The sequence below is a fragment of the Pelodiscus sinensis genome, chromosome 2 (assembly GCF_052426305.1).
Source record: "Pelodiscus sinensis isolate ZL-2025 chromosome 2, ASM5242630v1, whole genome shotgun sequence".
Classification (NCBI taxonomy): Eukaryota; Metazoa; Chordata; order Testudines; family Trionychidae; genus Pelodiscus; species Pelodiscus sinensis.
In genome coordinates this window covers 60,374,914-60,398,198 of record NC_143053.1, presented here as the reverse complement: position 1 = coordinate 60,398,198, position 23,285 = coordinate 60,374,914, and the positions used below count along the sequence as shown (strand labels likewise).

General features: G+C 63.6%; 13 non-coding genes across 13 annotated transcripts; all 13 read left to right on the top strand.

Annotated features, from left to right (window-relative positions):
• Positions 1-1,081: 1,081 nt before the first annotated feature.
• TRNAY-GUA (transfer RNA tyrosine (anticodon GUA)) lies at positions 1,082-1,170 on the top strand. The gene is given in 2 exon segments: positions 1,082-1,118; positions 1,135-1,170. It is a non-coding gene; the product is annotated as a tRNA-Tyr (tRNA).
• A 1,861-nt stretch (positions 1,171-3,031) lies between these two features.
• TRNAY-GUA (transfer RNA tyrosine (anticodon GUA)) lies at positions 3,032-3,120 on the top strand. Its single transcript is given in 2 exon segments — positions 3,032-3,068; positions 3,085-3,120. It is a non-coding gene; the product is annotated as a tRNA-Tyr (tRNA).
• A 1,844-nt stretch (positions 3,121-4,964) lies between these two features.
• Positions 4,965-5,053, top strand: TRNAY-GUA (transfer RNA tyrosine (anticodon GUA)). Its single transcript is given in 2 exon segments — positions 4,965-5,001; positions 5,018-5,053. It is a non-coding gene; the product is annotated as a tRNA-Tyr (tRNA).
• A 1,856-nt stretch (positions 5,054-6,909) lies between these two features.
• TRNAY-GUA (transfer RNA tyrosine (anticodon GUA)) lies at positions 6,910-6,998 on the top strand. The gene is given in 2 exon segments: positions 6,910-6,946; positions 6,963-6,998. It is a non-coding gene; the product is annotated as a tRNA-Tyr (tRNA).
• Positions 6,999-8,859: 1,861 nt separating this feature from the next.
• TRNAY-GUA (transfer RNA tyrosine (anticodon GUA)) lies at positions 8,860-8,948 on the top strand. The gene is given in 2 exon segments: positions 8,860-8,896; positions 8,913-8,948. It is a non-coding gene; the product is annotated as a tRNA-Tyr (tRNA).
• Positions 8,949-10,809: 1,861 nt separating this feature from the next.
• TRNAY-GUA (transfer RNA tyrosine (anticodon GUA)) lies at positions 10,810-10,898 on the top strand. The gene is given in 2 exon segments: positions 10,810-10,846; positions 10,863-10,898. It is a non-coding gene; the product is annotated as a tRNA-Tyr (tRNA).
• Positions 10,899-12,759: 1,861 nt separating this feature from the next.
• Positions 12,760-12,848, top strand: TRNAY-GUA (transfer RNA tyrosine (anticodon GUA)). Its single transcript is given in 2 exon segments — positions 12,760-12,796; positions 12,813-12,848. It is a non-coding gene; the product is annotated as a tRNA-Tyr (tRNA).
• Positions 12,849-14,704: 1,856 nt separating this feature from the next.
• Positions 14,705-14,793, top strand: TRNAY-GUA (transfer RNA tyrosine (anticodon GUA)). The gene is given in 2 exon segments: positions 14,705-14,741; positions 14,758-14,793. It is a non-coding gene; the product is annotated as a tRNA-Tyr (tRNA).
• A 1,066-nt stretch (positions 14,794-15,859) lies between these two features.
• Positions 15,860-15,932, top strand: TRNAA-CGC (transfer RNA alanine (anticodon CGC)). Its single transcript has one exon. It is a non-coding gene; the product is annotated as a tRNA-Ala (tRNA).
• Positions 15,933-16,637: 705 nt separating this feature from the next.
• TRNAY-GUA (transfer RNA tyrosine (anticodon GUA)) lies at positions 16,638-16,726 on the top strand. The gene is given in 2 exon segments: positions 16,638-16,674; positions 16,691-16,726. It is a non-coding gene; the product is annotated as a tRNA-Tyr (tRNA).
• Positions 16,727-18,583: 1,857 nt separating this feature from the next.
• Positions 18,584-18,672, top strand: TRNAY-GUA (transfer RNA tyrosine (anticodon GUA)). The gene is given in 2 exon segments: positions 18,584-18,620; positions 18,637-18,672. It is a non-coding gene; the product is annotated as a tRNA-Tyr (tRNA).
• A 1,857-nt stretch (positions 18,673-20,529) lies between these two features.
• Positions 20,530-20,618, top strand: TRNAY-GUA (transfer RNA tyrosine (anticodon GUA)). The gene is given in 2 exon segments: positions 20,530-20,566; positions 20,583-20,618. It is a non-coding gene; the product is annotated as a tRNA-Tyr (tRNA).
• Positions 20,619-22,475: 1,857 nt separating this feature from the next.
• TRNAY-GUA (transfer RNA tyrosine (anticodon GUA)) lies at positions 22,476-22,564 on the top strand. The gene is given in 2 exon segments: positions 22,476-22,512; positions 22,529-22,564. It is a non-coding gene; the product is annotated as a tRNA-Tyr (tRNA).
• The last annotated feature ends 721 nt before the right edge of the window (positions 22,565-23,285 follow it).

Here is a 23,285-nt window from a genome sequence, read left to right as displayed (position 1 = left end):
CTTTGCCGCTTTCGCTCTTTCTCTGGTCATGGGCCGAGGCGTGAGGCATGCGCGGGCGATCAGGGCAGAGGCGTGCGTGAGTTTGTGTGCTGGTCTCTGGAAAGGCGTATTTTGTTTAAAGTCTACAGAGAGTGGAGTTGCGTAGTTTCCTGTGTCCCGCTTCCTTGCGGAGTGGAGGTCCTTCGCGAGGTGCTGTGGCAGCGTAAGGGTAATTTTTTTTAGTGGAGTCAAGAACGCCCCGGAGGGTTTTCGCGGTGTGTTGGGATGAGGGGGCGTGGGAGAGGGCCCCTCCGGGCACGGGGGATTAGCTCAAAGGGTAGAGCGCTTGCTTCGCATGCGAGAGGCAGCGGGATCGACGCCCGCATCCTCCAAGCGGCCCTGGCTCGCCCGCGCCCCGTCCGTTTGCGCCCGGGCAGAAAGGAGCGCTCGCGGCTTCGGGGGGAGCCTTTTGTCCCGAGGGAGCGAAAGCTGCAGCTTCCCGCGCAGGAATTCTTAACTTGGCGAGGCTCTTGGCGTGTGTTCTTCCTGAGGTGGACGGGGGAGGCCGAGTCAGGCGGAATGTGTCGGTCCTAGAGGAAGGCGAAGGGAAATGGACTGCGCAAAGGTCATGGCTGAAAAGGCCCCTTTCTAGCCAGGCAGGAGGCTCTGGCGTGGGGCGTTGTTTTCCGTTGCCCCTTCGTCCGTATCGTGGGTGGGAATCGGGGCCGGGCTGCCAGCGGTGCGCTGCGCTGCGGGGTGTGGAGACGAGCCGGGGTCCCTTGCGGGTGAGCGGGAGGCTGAGGCTCCCGGCTAGCAGGCAGGGGTAACGTCGTGGGCCCGGCGTTGCGTTCTTCCCTTGCGGCGTTGTCCGCGTGCGGTGGCTGTTGGGGAGGCTTGGAGGGGCACGCGCGTGCGGGCTTCCCGTAGGCTCTTTGAAGGGTGGGTAGAGGAGGGAGCTTGGCCAGCAAGCCGGGCAGCTGTGTGCGTCTTCCTGCTGTGAGGGGGCGGGGCACCGGCAAGCCCGTACTTAGCAGTTAGTGCCAGTGGCGCGTCTGCCTCCCCGATCCCTTGAGTCACTCGGGCGGCCCGTCCCGCCTGCTTTCCTTCGATAGCTCAGCTGGTAGAGCGGAGGACTGTAGGCTTCCTTTCCTGGCTATCCTTAGGTCGCTGGTTCAACTCCGGCTCGAAGGAGCGGGCTTTTGTTGCCTTCCTTCCGTGCTCTTCTTTACAGCTCCCGCTCTGGCCACGGCCGGGTTTTACTCCATTCGTGCCTCCGCGGCCGTGAAAGCACCACTTGCCGCCGCTTTCACCTACCACGCCGGCTTACTTTCTCGCCAGAGTTCCTTTTTCTTCATCCTCCCGCCCACGCTGCGCAGGCACCTAGCTATGGGTCTCAGGCTCCACGGGCAGCATTTAGCACCCTCGCGGCGGGGCGCCTTCGCCGTAAAATAGCCTGTCCGTGGCGAAGTCGCCAAGCTGTCTTTGGGGCTTTTCGCCATGGGGCAGACGTGCCGGGGAGGACGTAGTTTCCGGTGGCAAAGGAGGAGGGCGAGGTAGAGGGGAGAAGAAAAGGCCCTGCGGTCGCTGAGAGTCCCTTGTCCCTTGGGGTGAACCTACTGCGTGCGCCGCTGGCGGCGGGCTATTCCGCTCCAGGTTGGAGCAGCGGGTGGCTTTCCCTCTCTCGGTCCGTCCTCCCTCCCTCGGAGCTGGGTCAGTGGAGTAGCAGGAGGGAGCGGGGCCATTCCTTTCGCTCTTGGGGCTTTTGTCCATCACGTTTGTGGAGCTGGCCTTTCTTTAGGCGAGCGTGATCGCACAGGGCGTGTAAAAGCCTTCAGGCGGAGGAGAGCCAGAAGCCCGACCTGGCGGAATTCCTGAAAAGGAGCCGCCGGGCCCTCGGTAGAGTCCGCGAAACTTCGGAGTCGTCGTCCCGTGCGCCGAATTGGCGGGCAGGGAGGCGGCTCGTCCCCTTCGCTTTGCCGCTTTCGCTCTTTCTCTGGTCATGGGCCGAGGCGTGAGGCATGCGCGGGCGATCAGGGCAGAGGCGTGCGTGAGTTTGTGTGCTGGTCTCTGGAAAGGCGTATTTTGTTTAAAGTCTACAGAGAGTGGAGTTGCGTAGTTTCCTGTGTCCCGCTTCCTTGCGGAGTGGAGGTCCTTCGCGAGGTGCTGTGGCAGCGTAAGGGTAATTTTTTTTAGTGGAGTCAAGAACGCCCCGGAGGGTTTTCGCGGTGTGTTGGGATGAGGGGGCGTGGGAGAGGGCCCCTCCGGGCACGGGGGATTAGCTCAAAGGGTAGAGCGCTCGCTTCGCATGCGAGAGGCAGCGGGATCGCCGCCCGCATCCTCCAAGCGGCCCTGGCTCGCCCGCGCCCCGTCCGTTTGCGCCCGGGCAGAAAGGAGCGCTCGCGGCTTCGGGGGGAGCCTTTTGTCCCGAGGGAGCGAAAGCTGCAGCTTCCCGCGCAGGAATTCTTAACTTGGCGAGGCTCTTGGCGTGTGTTCTTCCTGAGGTGGACGGGGGAGGCCGAGTCAGGCGGAATGTGTCGGTCCTAGAGGAAGGCGAAGGGAAATGGACTGCGCAAAGGTCATGGCTGAAAAGGCCCCTTTCTAGCCAGGCAGGAGGCTCCGGCGTGGGGCGTTGTTTTCCGTTGCCCCTTCGTCCGTATCGTGGGTGGGAATCGGGGCCGGGCTGCCAGCGGTGCGCTGCGCTGCGGGGTGTGGAGACGAGCCGGGGTCCCTTGCGGGTGAGCGGGAGGCTGAGGCTCCCGGCTAGCAGGCAGGGGTAACGTCGTGGGCCCGGCGTTGCGTTCTTCCCTTGCGGCGTTGTCCGCGTGCGGTGGCTGTTGGGGAGGCTTGGAGGGGCACGCGCGTGCGGGCTTCCCGTAGGCTCTTTGAAGGGTGGGTAGAGGAGGGAGCTTGGCCAGCAAGCCGGGCAGCTGTGTGCGTCTTCCTGCTGTGAGGGGGCGGGGCACCGGCAAGCCTGTACTTAGCAGTTAGTGCCAGTGGCGCGTCTGCCTCCCCGATCCCTTGAGTCACTCGGGCGGTCCGTCCCGCCTGCTTTCCTTCGATAGCTCAGCTGGTAGAGCGGAGGACTGTAGGCTTCCTTTCCTGGCTATCCTTAGGTCGCTGGTTCAACTCCGGCTCGAAGGAGCGGGCTTTTGTTGCCTTCCTTCCGTGCTCTTCTTTACAGCTCCCACTCTGGCCACGGCCGGGTTTTACTCCATTCGTGCCTCCGCGGCCGTGAAAGCACCACTTGCCGCCGCTTTCACCTACCACGCCGGCTTACTTTCTCGCCAGAGTTCCTTTTTCTTCATCCTCCCGCCCACGCTGCGCAGGCACCTAGCTATGGGTCTCAGGCTCCACGGGCAGCATTTAGCACCCTCGCGGCGGGGCGCCTTCGCCGTAAAATAGCCTGTCCGTGGCGAAGTCGCCAAGCTGTCTTTGGGGCTTTTCGCCATGGGGCAGACGTGCCGGGGAGGACGTAGTTTCCGGTGGCAAAGGAGGAGGGCGAGGTAGAGGGGAGAAGAAAAGGCCCTGCGGTCGCTGAGAGTCCCTTGTCCCTTGGGGTGAACCTACTGCGTGCGCCGCTGGCGGCGGGCTATTCCGCTCCAGGGTGGCTTTCCCTCTCTCGGTCCGTCCTCCCTCCCTCGGAGCTGGGTCAGTGGAGTAGCAGGAGGGAGCGGGGCCATTCCTTTCGCTCTTGGGGCTTTTGTCCATCACGTTTGTGGAGCTGGCCTTTCTTTAGGCGAGCGTGATCGCACAGGGCGTGTAAAAGCCTTCAGGCGGAGGAGAGCCAGAAGCCCGACCTGGCGGAATTCCTGAAAAGGAGCCGCCGGGCCCTCGGTAGAGTCCGCGAAACTTCGGAGTCGTCGTCCCGTGCGCCGAATTGGCGGGCAGGGAGGCGGCTCGTCCCCTTCGCTTTGCCGCTTTCGCTCTTTCTCTGGTCATGGGCCGAGGCGTGAGGCATGCGCGGGCGATCAGGGCAGAGGCGTGCGTGAGTTTGTGTGCTGGTCTCTGGAAAGGCGTATTTTGTTTAAAGTCTACAGAGAGTGGAGTTGCGTAGTTTCCTGTGTCCCGCTTCCTTGCGGAGTGGAGGTCCTTCGCGAGGTGCTGTGGCAGCGTAAGGGTAATTTTTTTTAGTGGAGTCAAGAACGCCCCGGAGGGTTTTCGCGGTGTGTTGGGATGAGGGGGCGTGGGAGAGGGCCCTTCCGGGCACGGGGGATTAGCTCAAAGGGTAGAGCGCTCGCTTCGCATGCGAGAGGCAGCGGGATCGACGCCCGCATCCTCCAAGCGGCCCTGGCTCGCCCGCGCCCCGTCCGTTTGCGCCCGGGCAGAAAGGAGCGCTCGCGGCTTCGGGGGGAGCCTTTTGTCCCGAGGGAGCGAAAGCTGCAGCTTCCCGCGCAGGAATTCTTAACTTGGCGAGGCTCTTGGCGTGTGTTCTTCCTGAGGTGGACGGGGGAGGCCGAGTCAGGCGGAATGTGTCGGTCCTAGAGGAAGGCGAAGGGAAATGGACTGCGCAAAGGTCATGGCTGAAAAGGCCCCTTTCTAGCCAGGCAGGAGGCTCCGGCGTGGGGCGTTGTTTTCCGTTGCCCCTTCGTCCGTATCGTGGGTGGGAATCGGGGCCGGGCTGCCAGCGGTGCGCTGCGGGGTGTGGAGACGAGCCGGGGTCCCTTGCGGGTGAGCGGGAGGCTGAGGCTCCCGGCTAGCAGGCAGGGGTAACGTCGTGGGCCCGGCGTTGCGTTCTTCCCTTGCGGCGTTGTCCGCGTGCGGTGGCTGTTGGGGAGGCTTGGAGGGGCACGCGCGTGCGGGCTTCCCGTAGGCTCTTTGAAGGGTGGGTAGAGGAGGGAGCTTGGCCAGCAAGCCGGGCAGCTGTGTGCGTCTTCCTGCTGTGAGGGGGCGGGGCACCGGCAAGCCCGTACTTAGCAGTTAGTGCCAGTGGCGCGTCTGCCTCCCCGATCCCTTGAGTCACTCGGGCGGCCTGTCCCGCCTGCTTTCCTTCGATAGCTCAGCTGGTAGAGCGGAGGACTGTAGGCTTCCTTTCCTGGCTATCCTTAGGTCGCTGGTTCAACTCCGGCTCGAAGGAGCGGGCTTTTGTTGCCTTCCTTCCGTGCTCTTCTTTACAGCTCCCGCTCTGGCCACGGCCGGGTTTTACTCCATTCGTGCCTCCGCGGCCGTGAAAGCACCACTTGCCGCCGCTTTCACCTACCACGCCGGCTTACTTTCTCGCCAGAGTTCCTTTTTCTTCATCCTCCCGCCCACGCTGCGCAGGCACCTAGCTATGGGTCTCAGGCTCCACGGGCAGCATTTAGCACCCTCGCGGCGGGGCGCCTTCGCCGTAAAATAGCCTGTCCGTGGCGAAGTCGCCAAGCTGTCTTTGGGGCTTTTCGCCATGGGGCAGACGTGCCGGGGAGGACGTAGTTTCCGGTGGCAAAGGAGGAGGGCGAGGTAGAGGGGAGAAGAAAAGGCCCTGCGGTCGCTGAGAGTCCCTTGTCCCTTGGGGTGAACCTACTGCGTGCGCCGCTGGCGGCGGGCTATTCCGCTCCAGGTTGGAGCAGCGGGTGGCTTTCCCTCTCTCGGTCCGTCCTCCCTCCCTCGGAGCTGGGTCAGTGGAGTAGCAGGAGGGAGCGGGGCCATTCCTTTCGCTCTTGGGGCTTTTGTCCATCACGTTTGTGGAGCTGGCCTTTCTTTAGGCGAGCGTGATCGCACAGGGCGTGTAAAAGCCTTCAGGCGGAGGAGAGCCAGAAGCCCGACCTGGCGGAATTCCTGAAAAGGAGCCGCCGGGCCCTCGGTAGAGTCCGCGAAACTTCGGAGTCGTCGTCCCGTGCGCCGAATTGGCGGGCAGGGAGGCGGCTCGTCCCCTTCGCTTTGCCGCTTTCGCTCTTTCTCTGGTCATGGGCCGAGGCGTGAGGCATGCGCGGGCGATCAGGGCAGAGGCGTGCGTGAGTTTGTGTGCTGGTCTCTGGAAAGGCGTATTTTGTTTAAAGTCTACAGAGAGTGGAGTTGCGTAGTTTCCTGTGTCCCGCTTCCTTGCGGAGTGGAGGTCCTTCGCGAGGTGCTGTGGCAGCGTAAGGGTAATTTTTTTTAGTGGAGTCAAGAACGCCCCGGAGGGTTTTCGCGGTGTGTTGGGATGAGGGGGCGTGGGAGAGGGCCCCTCCGGGCACGGGGGATTAGCTCAAAGGGTAGAGCGCTCGCTTCGCATGCGAGAGGCAGCGGGATCGCCGCCCGCATCCTCCAAGCGGCCCTGGCTCGCCCGCGCCCCGTCCGTTTGCGCCCGGGCAGAAAGGAGCGCTCGCGGCTTCGGGGGGAGCCTTTTGTCCCGAGGGAGCGAAAGCTGCAGCTTCCCGCGCAGGAATTCTTAACTTGGCGAGGCTCTTGGCGTGTGTTCTTCCTGAGGTGGACGGGGGAGGCCGAGTCAGGCGGAATGTGTCGGTCCTAGAGGAAGGCGAAGGGAAATGGACTGCGCAAAGGTCATGGCTGAAAAGGCCCCTTTCTAGCCAGGCAGGAGGCTCCGGCGTGGGGCGTTGTTTTCCGTTGCCCCTTCGTCCGTATCGTGGGTGGGAATCGGGGCCGGGCTGCCAGCGGTGCGCTGCGGGGTGTGGAGACGAGCCGGGGTCCCTTGCGGGTGAGCGGGAGGCTGAGGCTCCCGGCTAGCAGGCAGGGGTAACGTCGTGGGCCCGGCGTTGCGTTCTTCCCTTGCGGCGTTGTCCGCGTGCGGTGGCTGTTGGGGAGGCTTGGAGGGGCACGCGCGTGCGGGCTTCCCGTAGGCTCTTTGAAGGGTGGGTAGAGGAGGGAGCTTGGCCAGGAAGCCGGGCAGCTGTGTGCGTCTTCCTGCTGTGAGGGGGCGGGGCACCGGCAAGCCTGTACTTAGCAGTTAGTGCCAGTGGCGCGTCTGCCTCCCCGATCCCTTGAGTCACTCGGGCGGCCCGTCCAGCCTGCTTTCCTTCGATAGCTCAGCTGGTAGAGCGGAGGACTGTAGGCTTCCTTTCCTGGCTATCCTTAGGTCGCTGGTTCAACTCCGGCTCGAAGGAGCGGGCTTTTGTTGCCTTCCTTCCGTGCTCTTCTTTACAGCTCCCGCTCTGGCCACGGCCGGGTTTTACTCCATTCGTGCCTCCGCGGCCGTGAAAGCACCGCTTGCCGCCGCTTTCACCTACCACGCCGGCTTACTTTCTCGCCAGAGTTCCTTTTTCTTCATCCTCCCGCCCACGCTGCGCAGGCACCTAGCTATGGGTCTCAGGCTCCACGGGCAGCATTTAGCACCCTCGCGGCGGGGCGCCTTCGCCGTAAAATAGCCTGTCCGTGGCGAAGTCGCCAAGCTGTCTTTGGGGCTTTTCGCCATGGGGCAGACGTGCCGGGGAGGACGTAGTTTCCGGTGGCAAAGGAGGAGGGCGAGGTAGAGGGGAGAAGAAAAGGCCCTGCGGTCGCTGAGAGTCCCTTGTCCCTTGGGGTGAACCTACTGCGTGCGCCGCTGGCGGCGGGCTATTCCGCTCCAGGTTGGAGCAGCGGGTGGCTTTCCCTCTCTCGGTCCGTCCTCCCTCCCTCGGAGCTGGGTCAGTGGAGTAGCAGGAGGGAGCGGGGCCATTCCTTTCGCTCTTGGGGCTTTTGTCCATCACGTTTGTGGAGCTGGCCTTTCTTTAGGCGAGCGTGATCGCACAGGGCGTGTAAAAGCCTTCAGGCGGAGGAGAGCCAGAAGCCCGACCTGGCGGAATTCCTGAAAAGGAGCCGCCGGGCCCTCGGTAGAGTCCGCGAAACTTCGGAGTCGTCGTCCCGTGCGCCGAATTGGCGGGCAGGGAGGCGGCTCGTCCCCTTCGCTTTGCCGCTTTCGCTCTTTCTCTGGTCATGGGCCGAGGCGTGAGGCATGCGCGGGCGATCAGGGCAGAGGCGTGCGTGAGTTTGTGTGCTGGTCTCTGGAAAGGCGTATTTTGTTTAAAGTCTACAGAGAGTGGAGTTGCGTAGTTTCCTGTGTCCCGCTTCCTTGCGGAGTGGAGGTCCTTCGCGAGGTGCTGTGGCAGCGTAAGGGTAATTTTTTTTAGTGGAGTCAAGAACGCCCCGGAGGGTTTTCGCGGTGTGTTGGGATGAGGGGGCGTGGGAGAGGGCCCCTCCGGGCACGGGGGATTAGCTCAAAGGGTAGAGCGCTCGCTTCGCATGCGAGAGGCAGCGGGATCGCCGCCCGCATCCTCCAAGCGGCCCTGGCTCGCCCGCGCCCCGTCCGTTTGCGCCCGGGCAGAAAGGAGCGCTCGCGGCTTCGGGGGGAGCCTTTTGTCCCGAGGGAGCGAAAGCTGCAGCTTCCCGCGCAGGAATTCTTAACTTGGCGAGGCTCTTGGCGTGTGTTCTTCCTGAGGTGGACGGGGGAGGCCGAGTCAGGCGGAATGTGTCGGTCCTAGAGGAAGGCGAAGGGAAATGGACTGCGCAAAGGTCATGGCTGAAAAGGCCCCTTTCTAGCCAGGCAGGAGGCTCCGGCGTGGGGCGTTGTTTTCCGTTGCCCCTTCGTCCGTATCGTGGGTGGGAATCGGGGCCGGGCTGCCAGCGGTGCGCTGCGCTGCGGGGTGTGGAGACGAGCCGGGGTCCCTTGCGGGTGAGCGGGAGGCTGAGGCTCCCGGCTAGCAGGCAGGGGTAACGTCGTGGGCCCGGCGTTGCGTTCTTCCCTTGCGGCGTTGTCCGCGTGCGGTGGCTGTTGGGGAGGCTTGGAGGGGCACGCGCGTGCGGGCTTCCCGTAGGCTCTTTGAAGGGTGGGTAGAGGAGGGAGCTTGGCCAGCAAGCCGGGCAGCTGTGTGCGTCTTCCTGCTGTGAGGGGGCGGGGCACCGGCAAGCCCGTACTTAGCAGTTAGTGCCAGTGGCGCGTCTGCCTCCCCGATCCCTTGAGTCACTCGGGCGGCCCGTCCCGCCTGCTTTCCTTCGATAGCTCAGCTGGTAGAGCGGAGGACTGTAGGCTTCCTTTCCTGGCTATCCTTAGGTCGCTGGTTCAACTCCGGCTCGAAGGAGCGGGCTTTTGTTGCCTTCCTTCCGTGCTCTTCTTTACAGCTCCCGCTCTGGCCACGGCCGGGTTTTACTCCATTCGTGCCTCCGCGGCCGTGAAAGCACCGCTTGCCGCCGCTTTCACCTACCACGCCGGCTTACTTTCTCGCCAGAGTTCCTTTTTCTTCATCCTCCCGCCCACGCTGCGCAGGCACCTAGCTATGGGTCTCAGGCTCCACGGGCAGCATTTAGCACCCTCGCGGCGGGGCGCCTTCGCCGTAAAATAGCCTGTCCGTGGCGAAGTCGCCAAGCTGTCTTTGGGGCTTTTCGCCATGGGGCAGACGTGCCGGGGAGGACGTAGTTTCCGGTGGCAAAGGAGGAGGGCGAGGTAGAGGGGAGAAGAAAAGGCCCTGCGGTCGCTGAGAGTCCCTTGTCCCTTGGGGTGAACCTACTGCGTGCGCCGCTGGCGGCGGGCTATTCCGCTCCAGGTTGGAGCAGCGGGTGGCTTTCCCTCTCTCGGTCCGTCCTCCCTCCCTCGGAGCTGGGTCAGTGGAGTAGCAGGAGGGAGCGGGGCCATTCCTTTCGCTCTTGGGGCTTTTGTCCATCACGTTTGTGGAGCTGGCCTTTCTTTAGGCGAGCGTGATCGCACAGGGCGTGTAAAAGCCTTCAGGCGGAGGAGAGCCAGAAGCCCGACCTGGCGGAATTCCTGAAAAGGAGCCGCCGGGCCCTCGGTAGAGTCCGCGAAACTTCGGAGTCGTCGTCCCGTGCGCCGAATTGGCGGGCAGGGAGGCGGCTCGTCCCCTTCGCTTTGCCGCTTTCGCTCTTTCTCTGGTCATGGGCCGAGGCGTGAGGCATGCGCGGGCGATCAGGGCAGAGGCGTGCGTGAGTTTGTGTGCTGGTCTCTGGAAAGGCGTATTTTGTTTAAAGTCTACAGAGAGTGGAGTTGCGTAGTTTCCTGTGTCCCGCTTCCTTGCGGAGTGGAGGTCCTTCGCGAGGTGCTGTGGCAGCGTAAGGGTAATTTTTTTTAGTGGAGTCAAGAACGCCCCGGAGGGTTTTCGCGGTGTGTTGGGATGAGGGGGCGTGGGAGAGGGCCCCTCCGGGCACGGGGGATTAGCTCAAAGGGTAGAGCGCTTGCTTCGCATGCGAGAGGCAGCGGGATCGCCGCCCGCATCCTCCAAGCGGCCCTGGCTCGCTCGCGCCCCGTCCGTTTGCGCCCGGGCAGAAAGGAGCGCTCGCGGCTTCGGGGGGAGCCTTTTGTCCCGAGGGAGCGAAAGCTGCAGCTTCCCGCGCAGGAATTCTTAACTTGGCGAGGCTCTTGGCGTGTGTTCTTCCTGAGGTGGACGGGGGAGGCCGAGTCAGGCGGAATGTGTCGGTCCTAGAGGAAGGCGAAGGGAAATGGACTGCGCAAAGGTCATGGCTGAAAAGGCCCCTTTCTAGCCAGGCAGGAGGCTCCGGCGTGGGGCGTTGTTTTCCGTTGCCCCTTCGTCCGTATCGTGGGTGGGAATCGGGGCCGGGCTGCCAGCGGTGCGCTGCGCTGCGGGGTGTGGAGACGAGCCGGGGTCCCTTGCGGGTGAGCGGGAGGCTGAGGCTCCCGGCTAGCAGGCAGGGGTAACGTCGTGGGCCCGGCGTTGCGTTCTTCCCTTGCGGCGTTGTCCGCGTGCGGTGGCTGTTGGGGAGGCTTGGAGGGGCACGCGCGTGCGGGCTTCCCGTAGGCTCTTTGAAGGGTGGGTAGAGGAGGGAGCTTGGCCAGCAAGCCGGGCAGCTGTGTGCGTCTTCCTGCTGTGAGGGGGCGGGGCACCGGCAAGCCCGTACTTAGCAGTTAGTGCCAGTGGCGCGTCTGCCTCCCCGATCCCTTGAGTCACTCGGGCGGCCCGTCCCGCCTGCTTTCCTTCGATAGCTCAGCTGGTAGAGCGGAGGACTGTAGGCTTCCTTTCCTGGCTATCCTTAGGTCGCTGGTTCAACTCCGGCTCGAAGGAGCGGGCTTTTGTTGCCTTCCTTCCGTGCTCTTCTTTACAGCTCCCGCTCTGGCCACGGCCGGGTTTTACTCCATTCGTGCCTCCGCGGCCGTGAAAGCACCGCTTGCCGCCGCTTTCACCTACCACGCCGGCTTACTTTCTCGCCAGAGTTCCTTTTTCTTCATCCTCCCGCCCACGCTGCGCAGGCACCTAGCTATGGGTCTCAGGCTCCACGGGCAGCATTTAGCACCCTCGCGGCGGGGCGCCTTCGCCGTAAAATAGCCTGTCCGTGGCGAAGTCGCCAAGCTGTCTTTGGGGCTTTTCGCCATGGGGCAGACGTGCCGGGGAGGACGTAGTTTCCGGTGGCAAAGGAGGAGGGCGAGGTAGAGGGGAGAAGAAAAGGCCCTGCGGTCGCTGAGAGTCCCTTGTCCCTTGGGGTGAACCTACTGCGTGCGCCGCTGGCGGCGGGCTATTCCGCTCCAGGTTGGAGCAGCGGGTGGCTTTCCCTCTCTCGGTCCGTCCTCCCTCCCTCGGAGCTGGGTCAGTGGAGTAGCAGGAGGGAGCGGGGCCATTCCTTTCGCTCTTGGGGCTTTTGTCCATCACGTTTGTGGAGCTGGCCTTTCTTTAGGCGAGCGTGATCGCACAGGGCGTGTAAAAGCCTTCAGGCGGAGGAGAGCCAGAAGCCCGACCTGGCGGAATTCCTGAAAAGGAGCCGCCGGGCCCTCGGTAGAGTCCGCGAAACTTCGGAGTCGTCGTCCCGTGCGCCGAATTGGCGGGCAGGGAGGCGGCTCGTCCCCTTCGCTTTGCCGCTTTCGCTCTTTCTCTGGTCATGGGCCGAGGCGTGAGGCATGCGCGGGCGATCAGGGCAGAGGCGTGCGTGAGTTTGTGTGCTGGTCTCTGGAAAGGCGTATTTTGTTTAAAGTCTACAGAGAGTGGAGTTGCGTAGTTTCCTGTGTCCCGCTTCCTTGCGGAGTGGAGGTCCTTCGCGAGGTGCTGTGGCAGCGTAAGGGTAATTTTTTTTAGTGGAGTCAAGAACGCCCCGGAGGGTTTTCGCGGTGTGTTGGGATGAGGGGGCGTGGGAGAGGGCCCCTCCGGGCACGGGGGATTAGCTCAAAGGGTAGAGCGCTTGCTTCGCATGCGAGAGGCAGCGGGATCGACGCCCGCATCCTCCAAGCGGCCCTGGCTCGCCCGCGCCCCGTCCGTTTGCGCCCGGGCAGAAAGGAGCGCTCGCGGCTTCGGGGGGAGCCTTTTGTCCCGAGGGAGCGAAAGCTGCAGCTTCCCGCGCAGGAATTCTTAACTTGGCGAGGCTCTTGGCGTGTGTTCTTCCTGAGGTGGACGGGGGAGGCCGAGTCAGGCGGAATGTGTCGGTCCTAGAGGAAGGCGAAGGGAAATGGACTGCGCAAAGGTCATGGCTGAAAAGGCCCCTTTCTAGCCAGGCAGGAGGCTCCGGCGTGGGGCGTTGTTTTCCGTTGCCCCTTCGTCCGTATCGTGGGTGGGAATCGGGGCCGGGCTGCCAGCGGTGCGCTGCGCTGCGGGGTGTGGAGACGAGCCGGGGTCCCTTGCGGGTGAGCGGGAGGCTGAGGCTCCCGGCTAGCAGGCAGGGGTAACGTCGTGGGCCCGGCGTTGCGTTCTTCCCTTGCGGCGTTGTCCGCGTGCGGTGGCTGTTGGGGAGGCTTGGAGGGGCACGCGCGTGCGGGCTTCCCGTAGGCTCTTTGAAGGGTGGGTAGAGGAGGGAGCTTGGCCAGCAAGCCGGGCAGCTGTGTGCGTCTTCCTGCTGTGAGGGGGCGGGGCACCGGCAAGCCCGTACTTAGCAGTTAGTGCCAGTGGCGCGTCTGCCTCCCCGATCCCTTGAGTCACTCGGGCGGCCCGTCCCGCCTGCTTTCCTTCGATAGCTCAGCTGGTAGAGCGGAGGACTGTAGGCTTCCTTTCCTGGCTATCCTTAGGTCGCTGGTTCAACTCCGGCTCGAAGGAGCGGGCTTTTGTTGCCTTCCTTCCGTGCTCTTCTTTACAGCTCCCGCTCTGGCCACGGCCGGGTTTTACTCCATTCGTGCCTCCGCGGCCGTGAAAGCACCACTTGCCGCCGCTTTCACCTACCACGCCGGCTTACTTTCTCGCCAGAGTTCCTTTTTCTTCATCCTCCCGCCCACGCTGCGCAGGCACCTAGCTATGGGTCTCAGGCTCCACGGGCAGCATTTAGCACCCTCGCGGCGGGGCGCCTTCGCCGTAAAATAGCCTGTCCGTGGCGAAGTCGCCAAGCTGTCTTTGGGGCTTTTCGCCATGGGGCAGACGTGCCGGGGAGGACGTAGTTTCCGGTGGCAAAGGAGGAGGGCGAGGTAGAGGGGAGAAGAAAAGGCCCTGCGGTCGCTGAGAGTCCCTTGTCCCTTGGGGTGAACCTACTGCGTGCGCCGCTGGCGGCGGGCTATTCCGCTCCAGGTTGGAGCAGCGGGTGGCTTTCCCTCTCTCGGTCCGTCCTCCCTCCCTCGGAGCTGGGTCAGTGGAGTAGCAGGAGGGAGCGGGGCCATTCCTTTCGCTCTTGGGGCTTTTGTCCATCACGTTTGTGGAGCTGGCCTTTCTTTAGGCGAGCGTGATCGCACAGGGCGTGTAAAAGCCTTCAGGCGGAGGAGAGCCAGAAGCCCGACCTGGCGGAATTCCTGAAAAGGAGCCGCCGGGCCCTCGGTAGAGTCCGCGAAACTTCGGAGTCGTCGTCCCGTGCGCCGAATTGGCGGGCAGGGAGGCGGCTCGTCCCCTTCGCTTTGCCGCTTTCGCTCTTTCTCTGGTCATGGGCCGAGGCGTGAGGCATGCGCGGGCGATCAGGGCAGAGGCGTGCGTGAGTTTGTGTGCTGGTCTCTGGAAAGGCGTATTTTGTTTAAAGTCTACAGAGAGTGGAGTTGCGTAGTTTCCTGTGTCCCGCTTCCTTGCGGAGTGGAGGTCCTTCGCGAGGTGCTGTGGCAGCGTAAGGGTAATTTTTTTTAGTGGAGTCAAGAACGCCCCGGAGGGTTTTCGCGGTGTGTTGGGATGAGGGGGCGTGGGAGAGGGCCCTTCCGGGCATGGGGGATTAGCTCAAAGGGTAGAGCGCTCGCTTCGCATGCGAGAGGCAGCGGGATCGCCGCCCGCATCCTCCAAGCGGCCCTGGCTCGCCCGCGCCCCGTCCGTTTGCGCCCGGGCAGAAAGGAGCGCTCGCGGCTTCGGGGGGAGCCTTTTGTCCCGAGGGAGCGAAAGCTGCAGCTTCCCGCGCAGGAATTCTTAACTTGGCGAGGCTCTTGGCGTGTGTTCTTCCTGAGGTGGACGGGGGAGGCCGAGTCAGGCGGAATGTGTCGGTCCTAGAGGAAGGCGAAGGGAAATGGACTGCGCAAAGGTCATGGCTGAAAAGGCCCCTTTCTAGCCAGGCAGGAGGCTCCGGCGTGGGGCGTTGTTTTCCGTTGCCCCTTCGTCCGTATCGTGGGTGGGAATCGGGGCCGGGCTGCCAGCGGTGCGCTGCGGGGTGTGGAGACGAGCCGGGGTCCCTTGCGGGTGAGCGGGAGGCTGAGGCTCCCGGCTAGCAGGCAGGGGTAACGTCGTGGGCCCGGCGTTGCGTTCTTCCCTTGCGGCGTTGTCCGCGTGCGGTGGCTGTTGGGGAGGCTTGGAGGGGCACGCGCGTGCGGGCTTCCCGTAGGCTCTTTGAAGGGTGGGTAGAGGAGGGAGCTTGGCCAGCAAGCCGGGCAGCTGTGTGCGTCTTCCTGCTGTGAGGGGGCGGGGCACCGGCAAGCCTGTACTTAGCAGTTAGTGCCAGTGGCGCGTCTGCCTCCCCGATCCCTTGAGTCACTCGGGCGGTCCGTCCCGCCTGCTTTCCTTCGATAGCTCAGCTGGTAGAGCGGAGGACTGTAGGCTTCCTTTCCTGGCTATCCTTAGGTCGCTGGTTCAACTCCGGCTCGAAGGAGCGGGCTTTTGTTGCCTTCCTTCCGTGCTCTTCTTTACAGCTCCCGCTCTGGCCACGGCCGGGTTTTACTCCATTCGTGCCTCCGCGGCCGTGAAAGCACCACTTGCCGCCGCTTTCACCTACCACGCCGGCTTACTTTCTCGCCAGAGTTCCTTTTTCTTCATCCTCCCGCCCACGCTGCGCAGGCACCTAGCTATGGGTCTCAGGCTCCATGGGCAGCATTTAGCACCCTCGCGGCGGGGCGCCTTCGCCGTAAAATAGCCTGTCCGTGGCGAAGTCGCCAAGCTGTCTTTGGGGCTTTTCGCCATGGGGCAGACGTGCCGGGGAGGACGTAGTTTCCGGTGGCAAAGGAGGAGGGCGAGGTAGAGGGGAGAAGAAAAGGCCCTGCGGTCGCTGAGAGTCCCTTGTCCCTTGGGGTGAACCTACTGCGTGCGCCGCTGGCGGCGGGCTATTCCGCTCCAGGGTGGCTTTCCCTCTCTCGGTCCGTCCTCCCTCCCTCGGAGCTGGGTCAGTGGAGTAGCAGGAGGGAGCGGGGCCATTCCTTTCGCTCTTGGGGCTTTTGTCCATCACGTTTGTGGAGCTGGCCTTTCTTTAGGCGAGCGTGATCGCACAGGGCGTGTAAAAGCCTTCAGGCGGAGGAGAGCCAGAAGCCCGACCTGGCGGAATTCCTGAAAAGGAGCCGCCGGGCCCTCGGTAGAGTCCGCGAAACTTCGGAGTCGTCGTCCCGTGCGCCGAATTGGCGGGCAGGGAGGCGGCTCGTCCCCTTCGCTTTGCCGCTTTCGCTCTTTCTCTGGTCATGGGCCGAGGCGTGAGGCATGCGCGGGCGATCAGGGCAGAGGCGTGCGTGAGTTTGTGTGCTGGTCTCTGGAAAGGCGTATTTTGTTTAAAGTCTACAGAGAGTGGAGTTGCGTAGTTTCCTGTGTCCCGCTTCCTTGCGGAGTGGAGGTCCTTCGCGAGGTGCTGTGGCAGCGTAAGGGTAATTTTTTTTAGTGGAGTCAAGAACGCCCCGGAGGGTTTTCGCGGTGTGTTGGGATGAGGGGGCGTGGGAGAGGGCCCCTCCGGGCACGGGGGATTAGCTCAAAGGGTAGAGCGCTCGCTTCGCATGCGAGAGGCAGCGGGATCGACACCCGCATCCTCCAAGCGGCCCTGGCTCGCCCGCGCCCCGTCCGTTTGCGCCCGGGCAGAAAGGAGCGCTCGCGGGTTCGGGGGGAGCCTTTTGTCCCGAGGGAGCGAAAGCTGCAGCTTCCCGCGCAGGAATTCTTAACTTGGCGAGGCTCTTGGCGTGTGTTCTTCCTGAGGTGGACGGGGGAGGCCGAGTCAGGCGGAATGTGTCGGTCCTAGAGGAAGGCGAAGGGAAATGGACTGCGCAAAGGTCATGGCTGAAAAGGCCCCTTTCTAGCCAGGCAGGAGGCTCCGGCGTGGGGCGTTGTTTTCCGTTGCCCCTTCGTCCGTATCGTGGGTGGGAATCGGGGCCGGGCTGCCAGCGGTGCGCTGCGGGGTGTGGAGACGAGCCGGGGTCCCTTGCGGGTGAGCGGGAGGCTGAGGCTCCCGGCTAGCAGGCAGGGGTAACGTCGTGGGCCCGGCGTTGCGTTCTTCCCTTGCGGCGTTGTCCGCGTGCGGTGGCTGTTGGGGAGGCTTGGAGGGGCACGCGCGTGCGGGCTTCCCGTAGGCTCTTTGAAGGGTGGGTAGAGGAGGGAGCTTGGCCAGCAAGCCGGGCAGCTGTGTGCGTCTTCCTGCTGTGAGGGGGCGGGGCACCGGCAAGCCCGTACTTAGCAGTTAGTGCCAGTGGCGCGTCTGCCTCCCCGATCCCTTGAGTCACTCGGGCGGCCCGTCCCGCCTGCTTTCCTTCGATAGCTCAGCTGGTAGAGCGGAGGACTGTAGGCTTCCTTTCCTGGCTATCCTTAGGTCGCTGGTTCAACTCCGGCTCGAAGGAGCGGGCTTTTGTTGCCTTCCTTCCGTGCTCTTCTTTACAGCTCCCGCTCTGGCCACGGCCGGGTTTTACTCCATTCGTGCCTCCGCGGCCGTGAAAGCACCACTTGCCGCCGCTTTCACCTACCACGCCGGCTTACTTTCTCGCCAGAGTTCCTTTTTCTTCATCCTCCCGCCCACGCTGCGCAGGCACCTAGCTATGGGTCTCAGGCTCCACGGGCAGCATTTAGCACCCTGGCGGCGGGGCGCCTTCGCCGTAAAATAGCCTGTCCGTGGCGAAGTCGCCAAGCTGTCTTTGGGGCTTTTCGCCATGGGGCAGACGTGCCGGGGAGGACGTAGTTTCCGGTGGCAAAGGAGGAGGGCGAGGTAGAGGGGAGAAGAAAAGGCCCTGCGGTCGCTGAGAGTCCCTTGTCCCTTGGGGTGAACCTACTGCGTGCGCCGCTGGCGGCGGGCTATTCCGCTCCAGGTTGGAGCAGCGGGTGGCTTTCCCTCTCTCGGTCCGTCCTCCCTCCCTCGGAGCTGGGTCAGTGGAGTAGCAGGAGGGAGCGGGGCCATTCCTTTCGCTTTTGGGGCTTTTGTCCATCACGTTTGTGGAGCTGGCCTTTCTTTAGGCGAGCGTGATCGCACAGGGCGTGTAAAAGCCTTCAGGCGGAGGAGAGCCAGAAGCCCGACCTGGCGGAATTCCTGAAAAGGAGCTGCCGGGCCCTCGGTAGAGTCCGCGAAACTTCGGAGTCGTCGTCCCGTGCGCCGAATTGGCGGGCAGGGAGGCGGCTCGTCCCCTTCGCTTTGCCGCTTTCGCTCTTTCTCTGGTCATGGGCTGAGGCGTGAGGCATGCGCGGGCGATCAGGGCAGAGGCGTGCGTGAGTTTGTGTGCTGGTCTCTGGAAAGGCGTATTTTGTTTAAAGTCTACAGAGAGTGGAGTTGCGTAGTTTCCTGTGTCCCGCTTCCTTGCGGAGTGGAGGTCCTTCGCGAGGTGCTGTGGCAGCGTAAGGGTAATTTTTTTTTAGTGGAGTCAAGAACGCCCCGGAGGGTTTTCGCGGTGTGTTGGGATGAGGGGGCGTGGGAGAGGGCCCCTCCGGGCACGGGGGATTAGCTCAAAGGGTAGAGCGCTCGCTTCGCATGCGAGAGGCAGCGGGATCGACGCCCGCATCCTCCAAGCGGCCCTGGCTCGCCCGCGCCCCGTCCGTTTGCGCCCGGGCAGAAAGGAGCGCTCGCGGCTTCGGGGGGAGCCTTTTGTCCCGAGGGAGCGAAAGCTGCAGCTTCCCGCGCAGGAATTCTTAACTTTGCGAGGCTCTTGGCGTGTGTTCTTCCTGAGGTGGACGGGGGAGGCCGAGTCAGGCGGAATGTGTCAGTCCTAGAGGAAGGCGAAGGGAAATGGACTGCGCAAAGGTCATGGCTGAAAAGGCCCCTTTCTAGCCAGGCAGGAGGCTCCGGCGTGGGGCGTTGTTTTCCGTTGCCCCTTCGTCCGTATCGTGGGTGGGAATCGGGGCCGGGCTGCCAGCGGTGCGCTGCGGGGTGTGGAGACGAGCCGGGCTCCCTTGCGGGTGAGCGGGAGGCTGAGGCTCCCGGCTAGCAGGCAGGGGTAACGTCGTGGGCCCGGCGTTGCGTTCTTCCCTTGCGGCGTTGTCCGCGTGCGGTGGCTGTTGGGGAGGCTTGGAGGGGCACGCGCGTGCGGGCTTCCCGTAGGCTCTTTGAAGGGTGGGTAGAGGAGGGAGCTTGGCCAGCAAGCCGGGCAGCTGCGTGCGTCTTCCTGCTGTGAGGGGGCGGGGCACCGGCAAGCCTGTACTTAGCAGTTAGTGCCAGTGGCGCGTCTGCCTCCCCGATCCCTTGAGTCACTCGGGCGGCCCGTCCCGCCTGCTTTCCTTCGATAGCTCAGCTGGTAGAGCGGAGGACTGTAGGCTTCCTTTCCTGGCTATCCTTAGGTCGCTGGTTCAACTCCGGCTCGAAGGAGCGGGCTTTTGTTGCCTTCCTTCCGTGCTCTTCTTTACAGCTCCCACTCTGGCCACGGCCGGGTTTTACTCCATTCGTGCCTCCGCGGCCGTGAAAGCACCACTTGCCGCCGCTTTCACCTACCACGCCGGCTTACTTTCTCGCCAGAGTTCCTTTTTCTTCATCCTCCCGCCCACGCTGCGCAGGCACCTAGCTATGGGTCTCAGGCTCCACGGGCAGCATTTAGCACCCTGGCGGCGGGGCGCCTTCGCCGTAAAATAGCCTGTCCGTGGCGAAGTCGCCAAGCTGTCTTTGGGGCTTTTCGCCATGGGGCAGACGTGCCGGGGAGGACGTAGTTTCCGGTGGCAAAGGAGGAGGGCGAGGTAGAGGGGAGAAGAAAAGGCCCTGCGGTCGCTGAGAGTCCCTTGTCCCTTGGGGTGAACCTACTGCGTGCGCCGCTGGCGGCGGGCTATTCCGCTCCAGGTTGGAGCAGCGGGTGGCTTTCCCTCTCTCGGTCCGTCCTCCCTCCCTCGGAGCTGGGTCAGTGGAGTAGCAGGAGGGAGCGGGGCCATTCCTTTCGCTTTTGGGGCTTTTGTCCATCACGTTTGTGGAGCTGGCCTTTCTTTAGGCGAGCGTGATCGCACAGGGCGTGTAAAAGCCTTCAGGCGGAGGAGAGCCAGAAGCCCGACCTGGCGGAATTCCTGAAAAGGAGCTGCCGGGCCCTCGGTAGAGTCCGCGAAACTTCGGAGTCGTCGTCCCGTGCGCCGAATTGGCGGGCAGGGAGGCGGCTCGTCCCCTTCGCTTTGCCGCTTTCGCTCTTTCTCTGGTCATGGGCTGAGGCGTGAGGCATGCGCGGGCGATCAGGGCAGAGGCGTGCGTGAGTTTGTGTGCTGGTCTCTGGAAAGGCGTATTTTGTTTAAAGTCTACAGAGAGTGGAGTTGCGTAGTTTCCTGTGTCCCGCTTCCTTGCGGAGTGGAGGTCCTTCGCGAGGTGCTGTGGCAGCGTAAGGGTAATTTTTTTTTAGTGGAGTCAAGAACGCCCCGGAGGGTTTTCGCGGTGTGTTGGGATGAGGGGGCGTGGGAGAGGGCCCCTCCGGGCACGGGGGATTAGCTCAAAGGGTAGAGCGCTCGCTTCGCATGCGAGAGGCAGCGGGATCGACGCCCGCATCCTCCAAGCGGCCCTGGCTCGCCCGCGCCCCGTCCGTTTGCGCCCGGGCAGAAAGGAGCGCTCGCGGCTTCGGGGGGAGCCTTTTGTCCCGAGGGAGCGAAAGCTGCAGCTTCCCGCGCAGGAATTCTTAACTTTGCGAGGCTCTTGGCGTGTGTTCTTCCTGAGGTGGACGGGGGAGGCCGAGTCAGGCGGAATGTGTCAGTCCTAGAGGAAGGCGAAGGGAAATGGACTGCGCAAAGGTCATGGCTGAAAAGGCCCCTTTCTAGCCAGGCAGGAGGCTCCGGCGTGGGGCGTTGTTTTCCGTTGCCCCTTCGTCCGTATCGTGGGTGGGAATCGGGGCCGGGCTGCCAGCGGTGCGCTGCGGGGTGTGGAGACGAGCCGGGCTCCCTTGCGGGTGAGCGGGAGGCTGAGGCTCCCGGCTAGCAGGCAGGGGTAACGTCGTGGGCCCGGCGTTGCGTTCTTCCCTTGCGGCGTTGTCCGCGTGCGGTGGCTGTTGGGGAGGCTTGGAGGGGCACGCGCGTGCGGGCTTCCCGTAGGCTCTTTGAAGGGTGGGTAGAGGAGGGAGCTTGGCCAGCAAGCCGGGCAGCTGCGTGCGTCTTCCTGCTGTGAGGGGGCGGGGCACCGGCAAGCCTGTACTTAGCAGTTAGTGCCAGTGGCGCGTCTGCCTCCCCGATCCCTTGAGTCACTCGGGCGGCCCGTCCCGCCTGCTTTCCTTCGATAGCTCAGCTGGTAGAGCGGAGGACTGTAGGCTTCCTTTCCTGGCTATCCTTAGGTCGCTGGTTCAACTCCGGCTCGAAGGAGCGGGCTTTTGTTGCCTTCCTTCCGTGCTCTTCTTTACAGCTCCCACTCTGGCCACGGCCGGGTTTTACTCCATTCGTGCCTCCGCGGCCGTGAAAGCACCACTTGCCGCCGCTTTCACCTACCACGCCGGCTTACTTTCTCGCCAGAGTTCCTTTTTCTTCATCCTCCCGCCCACGCTGCGCAGGCACCTAGCTATGGGTCTCAGGCTCCACGGGCAGCATTTAGCACCCTGGCGGCGGGGCGCCTTCGCCGTAAAATAGCCTGTCCGTGGCGAAGTCGCCAAGCTGTCTTTGGGGCTTTTCGCCATGGGGCAGACGTGCCGGGGAGGACGTAGTTTCCGGTGGCAAAGGAGGAGGGCGAGGTAGAGGGGAGAAGAAAAGGCCCTGCGGTCGCTGAGAGTCCCTTGTCCCTTGGGGTGAACCTACTGCGTGCGCCGCTGGCGGCGGGCTATTCCGCTCCAGGTTGGAGCAGCGGGTGGCTTTCCCTCTCTCGGTCCGTCCTCCCTCCCTCGGAGCTGGGTCAGTGGAGTAGCAGGAGGGAGCGGGGCCATTCCTTTCGCTTTTGGGGCTTTTGTCCATCACGTTTGTGGAGCTGGCCTTTCTTTAGGCGAGCGTGATCGCACAGGGCGTGTAAAAGCCTTCAGGCGGAGGAGAGCCAGAAGCCCGACCTGGCGGAATTCCTGAAAAGGAGCTGCCGGGCCCTCGGTAGAGTCCGCGAAACTTCGGAGTCGTCGTCCCGTGCGCCGAATTGGCGGGCAGGGAGGCGGCTCGTCCCCTTCGCTTTGCCGCTTTCGCTCTTTCTCTGGTCATGGGCTGAGGCGTGAGGCATGCGCGGGCGATCAGGGCAGAGGCGTGCGTGAGTTTGTGTGCTGGTCTCTGGAAAGGCGTATTTTGTTTAAAGTCTACAGAGAGTGGAGTTGCGTAGTTTCCTGTGTCCCGCTTCCTTGCGGAGTGGAGGTCCTTCGCGAGGTGCTGTGGCAGCGTAAGGGTAATTTTTTTTTAGTGGAGTCAAGAACGCCCCGGAGGGTTTTCGCGGTGTGTTGGGATGAGGGGGCGTGGGAGAGGGCCCCTCCGGGCACGGGGGATTAGCTCAAAGGGTAGAGCGCTCGCTTCGCATGCGAGAGGCAGCGGGATCGACGCCCGCATCCTCCAAGCGGCCCTGGCTCGCCCGCGCCCCGTCCGTTTGCGCCCGGGCAGAAAGGAGCGCTCGCGGCTTCGGGGGGAGCCTTTTGTCCCGAGGGAGCGAAAGCTGCAGCTTCCCGCGCAGGAATTCTTAACTTTGCGAGGCTCTTGGCGTGTGTTCTTCCTGAGGTGGACGGGGGAGGCCGAGTCAGGCGGAATGTGTCAGTCCTAGAGGAAGGCGAAGGGAAATGGACTGCGCAAAGGTCATGGCTGAAAAGGCCCCTTTCTAGCCAGGCAGGAGGCTCCGGCGTGGGGCGTTGTTTTCCGTTGCCCCTTCGTCCGTATCGTGGGTGGGAATCGGGGCCGGGCTGCCAGCGGTGCGCTGCGGGGTGTGGAGACGAGCCGGGCTCCCTTGCGGGTGAGCGGGAGGCTGAGGCTCCCGGCTAGCAGGCAGGGGTAACGTCGTGGGCCCGGCGTTGCGTTCTTCCCTTGCGGCGTTGTCCGCGTGCGGTGGCTGTTGGGGAGGCTTGGAGGGGCACGCGCGTGCGGGCTTCCCGTAGGCTCTTTGAAGGGTGGGTAGAGGAGGGAGCTTGGCCAGCAAGCCGGGCAGCTGCGTGCGTCTTCCTGCTGTGAGGGGGCGGGGCACCGGCAAGCCTGTACTTAGCAGTTAGTGCCAGTGGCGCGTCTGCCTCCCCGATCCCTTGAGTCACTCGGGCGGCCCGTCCCGCCTGCTTTCCTTCGATAGCTCAGCTGGTAGAGCGGAGGACTGTAGGCTTCCTTTCCTGGCTATCCTTAGGTCGCTGGTTCAACTCCGGCTCGAAGGAGCGGGCTTTTGTTGCCTTCCTTCCGTGCTCTTCTTTACAGCTCCCACTCTGGCCACGGCCGGGTTTTACTCCATTCGTGCCTCCGCGGCCGTGAAAGCACCACTTGCCGCCGCTTTCACCTACCACGCCGGCTTACTTTCTCGCCAGAGTTCCTTTTTCTTCATCCTCCCGCCCACGCTGCGCAGGCACCTAGCTATGGGTCTCAGGCTCCACGGGCAGCATTTAGCACCCTGGCGGCGGGGCGCCTTCGCCGTAAAATAGCCTGTCCGTGGCGAAGTCGCCAAGCTGTCTTTGGGGCTTTTCGCCATGGGGCAGACGTGCCGGGGAGGACGTAGTTTCCGGTGGCAAAGGAGGAGGGCGAGGTAGAGGGGAGAAGAAAAGGCCCTGCGGTCGCTGAGAGTCCCTTGTCCCTTGGGGTGAACCTACTGCGTGCGCCGCTGGCGGCGGGCTATTCCGCTCCAGGTTGGAGCAGCGGGTGGCTTTCCCTCTCTCGGTCCGTCCTCCCTCCCTCGGAGCTGGGTCAGTGGAGTAGCAGGAGGGAGCGGGGCCATTCCTTTCGCTTTTGGGGCTTTTGTCCATCACGTTTGTGGAGCTGGCCTTTCTTTAGGCGAGCGTGATCGCACAGGGCGTGTAAAAGCCTTCAGGCGGAGGAGAGCCAGAAGCCCGACCTGGCGGAATTCCTGAAAAGGAGCTGCCGGGCCCTCGGTAGAGTCCGCGAAAC